Consider the following 5,743-nt stretch of genomic DNA (forward strand, 5'->3'; position numbering starts at 1 on the left):
GGGGTGCATTAGCCGATAAATATCTATGAGGTCAAGTTGGTTTATTGTGTGGTTTAATTCTTCAGTATCTCTGTTGAGTTTTTTTTTTTTATGGTAGTTCTATCTTTTTTTGAGATGGGTGTATTGAAGTCTCCAAGTACAATAGTAGTGTTGTCTATTTCTTTTTCCATTTTGTTAATATTTGTTTTATGTAATTTGCATGTCTTTCATGTGGTGCATAGATATTTATTATTGTTATGTCCTCTTGTTCTATTGACCCTTTCAGCATTATGTAGTGAGCTTCCTTATCTTCCGTGATGGTTTTTACATTGATATTTATTTTATCAGAGATTAATATGGCTACTCCTGCTTTTTTCTGGTTGCCATTTGCTTGGTATATTTTCCCCACCCTTTTACTTTTAGTCTTTCTTCATCTTCATTAGACAACATATTGATGGATTTTGTTTTTTTATCCAATCTGCTACCCTTTTTCTCTTCAGCAGTACATTTAAACCATTCACATTCAGTATGATTATTGAGAGGCAAGGTTTTATTGCTATCATTGTGTTGAGTTCTTTTTGATTTTGTTGCTAGTTACTTTGGACCCTGCAGCTTTCTGTGGTATGTCTGTAAAAAGAACATCTCTGAGTCTTTCCTGCAATGCTGGTCTTGTTTTTACAAACTCTCTTAGTTTCTGCTTTTCTGGGAATATCTTGATCTGTCCTTCATATTTGATGGATAATTTTGCTGGGCACAGTATTCTTGGTTGATGACAGTTGTGTTCTTTGAGTGTTTGATATATGTCCTTCCACTCTCTTCCTGCTTGCATGGTTTCTGCTGAGTAATCGGCACTTAATCTTATCTGTTTTCCCTTACAGGTTACTTTTTGTTTCTCCCTTGCTACTTTCAGGATTGTCTCCTTATCTTTGGTTCTGGCAAATTTAACTATGATATGCCTTGATGTTTTTCTTTTGGGGTCTAGTCTATATGGTGTTCACTGAGCTTCTTGAATATATAGTCTCTCATTCTTCATTATGCCTGGGAAGTTTTCCTCTAGTAATTCTTCCACAACTTTTTCAGTGCCTTTACTTGCTTCTTCCTTTTCTGGAATTCCAATGATGTACATGTTATTTCTTTTGATGGTGTCCCACATTATTCTTAGGTTTTCTTCTTTTTCCTTCTGTTTTGAGTCTGCTTTTTGCTCTAACAGATCAGTGGTGATGACTCTGTCTTCAATTTCACTGGTTGTGTGTTCAATCTCTTCAACTCTGCTCATGTGTCCCTCCATCATGTTGACAGCTTCTGAAACATTGGACTTTATATTTTGGATAGTGGTTTCTTGTTTTTCCAGTGCCACTAATGCCTCGTTTGTTTTCTCTGCATTGTTCTGCATTGTTTTTCTGAGCTCCTCCTGTTTTTTGCTTGTAGTATCCTATAATTCATCCAGTTTGTCTTTTATCCATTGAATATATTCAATCATTCTTCTTTTAAACGCTATGTCAGAAAGTTCCATCAAACTTTCTGGCTTCAGGAAATCCACTGATACTGTGTTGCCCTTTGGGGGTGACATCTTGCTTTGCTTTTGTGTATTGTGTGGGAAAGCTTGCTTTCTTTAAGACATTGGTATGTTCTTGATCTGAAGACAATGCTTGAGAGATCAGTTGGGCCGCTACCCCACTTGTGTGTTTCTCTGCACTTCTGACTTCAGGGAAATGTCAGTACAGAGCCTGTGAGAGCAACCTCTTTTTGGTAAGACAGGTCAAGGTGCTCCTGATTAAAGGCAAGTTGATTGACCAGATGTGTAGGCACTAGTGTGGAGCCAACTGGGGTGAGGCAGGCACAGGGTTGGGGTGATTTCAAGGGCAGGTCAAACACTTGGGGGACCTCACTCAGACCTCAGCTGTCTGGGTGTACTCACGATTGGGGTCCTTACTCAAATTCCCTCTGTCCATTTTCCACCCAGTGGTTTTCACTCAGTGGCCCCTGCCCGGTGGCACTTATGCAGGTGCCCTCATGCAGCAGCCCCTGTCCAAGCAGGGTCCTGGGTCCAACGGGACCTGAAAAGTCAAAGTCAGATTCCCAACAACCCACTAGCCTCTGTCTGGTCTGCAGAGTCCACAGAAGTTCAGACAGATTACCACTGGCTGGCTCATTTCTGGGCAGTCAGTATGGCCCAAGAGAGCTCAGTCAAAATCCCCACCAGTGGACACACCCTTGGGTGCTCTCCCAGGTAATTGGCAGTGCCCTCAAAAACCCAGTCAGGATTCTACTGACCTTTCTCCTACCAGTTTAGTCCCACAACAGCTTGGCTGGTGGCTCTGGGTGATGACTGGATCTGCGATGTGGCCTGTAGCTCCAAAAGGAACTGTTGCAACAAAAGTTCTGATTCAAAATCCTACTGTCCATGGCTCCTCGCTTTGGTTGGTCTCTGTGTGGCGTGAAGGACACTCTAATGGCCCTTGGGCACCACTGTGGTGGCAGGGCTGTTGTGGGGGTTCAGGTGCATGTGGGGTGGGGGGCATGGGAGCATGGGGCTGGGACACTACCACTGGGAGGCAGCAAGTGGGGCTTGGGTGCCGGGGGTTTATGCAGTGGCAGGCCTGGGGTGGGGTCATGCTGGAGCGGGTGGTACAAGTTTCTGTACAACCCGTCTGATGACCAGTGATCCATGCACCCTTGCCTAAACCACTCAATAAACAGTGGCATGCAAACATAGTGCCCAGCTCAGAAACTAGTGAGAATTCCCTCTGCATTCATGTCCTGGTAACTGGCTATACAGACACATCACCTAGTCAACAATGCCAGTCATACCTTGACAGCTGCCATCTGTACTTTCACCAAATGATTAAACAGGAGACCCTACTGCCCATATTCAATGTTCACCTGATTGCACCTTCATACATCTACACACAAACATTCCAGTAATGTGTTTGCACTTGAACTGAGATCCTTTTTAACCTACTACCTATTGAGAGGTCAATTCAGGCACACATAGTGGGCCCATCTCATCCGTTTAGGTAGCATTTCCAAAAGGGAGAATGGAGATGACCTGTAGTGTCCTAACCTATAGAGAATACACTAACTGCTAGAACTGATTTGGAAGGACTTCATGGTTCCAGAAGGGCTGTGAGGATGACATTTGTCACTCAATATCAAGGAAAAAAATTTACTCTTCCAACTTCATTCAATCTGGAAAAATAAGACATATGAGTCTAAATGAAAAAATAAATAAATATTATCTTAATGACTCAGTTGTTATTGTTGCTAGGTGCTACTGAGTTGAGTATGACTCATAGTAACCTTTGAACAACAGTTCTGAACTGTATCCTATCCTGCACCATCCTCATCATCTCCATCACACTTAAGTTCATTGCTACAGTCACTGTGTCAGTACACCTTGTGTCAGTTTCTCTCTTTTGCTTACCCTCAATCTTTCCAAGCATGATGTCCCTTCCTGAGGATAGCCCCACCAAACAGAGACAGCAGATAATAACAAATTGTAGGAAGAAGTAAGATTACTCAAATGAGTTAGCAAAATAAAGGAGTATAAAACCTTCTAGCAAAAGAAATGTTAGTATCTAATAAGGAATTAAAAAGGTTTACCTATAAAATTCTCAAAGATATCAAGATAGTACAGACAGACCCTCCAGAATTCAGAAAAACAATACAAGTACACAATGATAAGAAATAGACAGGACTATATGAAACAACTAGAAATCCAAAGATTATGGAAGGGCAAAGTAGATTTGAATTAATGGAAGACAAAGCCTGCACAAGAAATGATAAATCTTTGAAATGAATTTATTTGAGGAACCTTCATTTTTTTAAAAATTAAGAAAGCCTACTGTTGTGCAGGATGCTCTCAAAAAGAATACTTTTCATTTCCTAGAAATTTCAGAAAAAGAAATAGGGCAAAAGAAGCAGAAAGAAAATTTGTAAAAATTTATTAATAAAAAGTCTTCAAAACATTACCTAATAAAATGAAAAGCAAGATTTGCATTCAAAGATCCTCTTAAAGGATATTGTTATGTGCCATTGAGTCAACTATGACTCATAGTGACCCAAAGAACAATAGCTCTGAACTCTGCCATATCCTGAACCAACCCCACCATCTCTAATACATCTGCCCTCATTGCCACTGTCACTATATCAATCTGTTTCCTCCAGGATTTTCCTCTCTTGTGCTGACCATCTACCCTTCCAAGCATGATGTCCTCTCCAAGAAATTATCCTTTCTGACAACATGCCCAAAGTATGTGAGATAGAATTTCAGAATCCTTGCCTCCAAAGAGCAACCTGATTTCTCCCAAATAAATTTATCAAAACATTTATCATCATAAAGATTTTCAATACCAAATAATAAAGACTTTTGAAAGCAGGTCATGATAAAGTAACCACCTATAAAAACACCTAGGAAGTATCACCTAAAAAACACATTGCTGCCAAGTTGAACTAATAGTGGTCCTATAAGATAGACTAGAACTACCACTTTTACGTTCATACATTTTTATGGGAGCAGACAGCCTTATCTTTTGCCTGTTTTATGTAGCCAGCCTTTCTGTTAGCAAACTAATACTTAACTCACTATGCCACCAGGGCTTCTAGCACTTGAAAAGGTGCATCAATAAGGCCAAGTGTGATTTCTTGACAGAAGCCCCACAGGCAAGAAGGCAATGAGATGTCATATATAAAACACTAAAAGAGAAATAAAATTGCCAGTTGAGAATGATATGTTCAGCAAAATTGTCCTTCAAATACAGTCTCAAAACTAGGACATTTCCAGGAAAAAACAAAACAAAACAAAAACAAAAACAAAACAGGAAATAAGGGACCATACCAATCTTGCAAGAAATATTAAAGGGAGTCCTTTGGACAGAGGAAAAAAACAACATCGTATAGCAGCCTGAGATTAAGATACATGACAGCACCCAGACACTAATCCAGGTAAAGAATTCACTAAAGTTAAATTAAACTGAATACAGAAATTGTTGTTGTTGTATGCTATCAAGTTGGAACTGGCCCATAACTGACCCTCCAATTATCAGAGGTAGTAAATGACACAGAAGGAGACTGCCATCCTTCTTCAAAAGAGCAGCTTCTGGATTCCAACTGTGTACATTTCGGATTGCAGCGCAGCTTTTTACTATGAGGCACCAGAGCTCCCCTGAAAGTAACAGTTAAGAGATATCAATCTAAAAGGACTACAATGATGCAATTTTTTAACTTGAAGAGAAGAAAGTTGAAGTGAAATCAAGATATAATATGTATTGAGAAATGATGATACATTCACATAATGGAATACTATGCAACACACAGAAGCAATGAATTTGTAAATTGCTACTTAACTTGGGAGAGCATTATGCTAAGTGGACTAACTCAGTCTCATAAGGACAAATGTGGTATAAGACTATTATTGTAGAATGTGTATGAGGATCCACGAGTGGGAGGGTGGGAGCAGAGAGGTAAGGATGGATGAAGGTGGGGGTGATTAATTCTAGGGTCACACAATTTGATGGATGGAGGGAAATGTGGGTAAAGGAAATGGGAAAGATGCAATGTAAAAAACAATGTATATGAACTTTATAAGTAAATCAGAACAAAATAAAAATATTGAGGCTCAATGTCAAGAAGACAAAGATTCTCACCACTGGACCAATTGGCAGCATCAGGATGGATGGTGAAGAGATTGAGATTGTACAGAGCTTTAGTTTGCTTGGCTCCGTAGTCAACAGTCTTGGCACCAGCAGCCAGGAAATTAAAAGGC

At 39.9% G+C, this 5,743-nt stretch overlaps 1 protein-coding gene across 1 annotated transcript in view; it reads left to right on the forward strand.

Annotated features, from left to right (window-relative positions):
* Positions 1 to 5,743, forward strand: part of LOC102862754 (leucine-rich repeat and fibronectin type-III domain-containing protein 2-like) — a 334,434-nt gene that overhangs the window by 75,283 nt on the left and 253,408 nt on the right. The gene's annotated exons all lie outside the window — the stretch shown is intronic.

This window comes from Elephantulus edwardii, unplaced genomic scaffold, assembly GCF_000299155.1.
Source record: "Elephantulus edwardii isolate Elephantulus edwardi_28Jun2011 unplaced genomic scaffold, EleEdw1.0 scaffold00017, whole genome shotgun sequence".
NCBI lineage: Eukaryota > Metazoa > Chordata > Mammalia > Macroscelidea > Macroscelididae > Elephantulus > Elephantulus edwardii.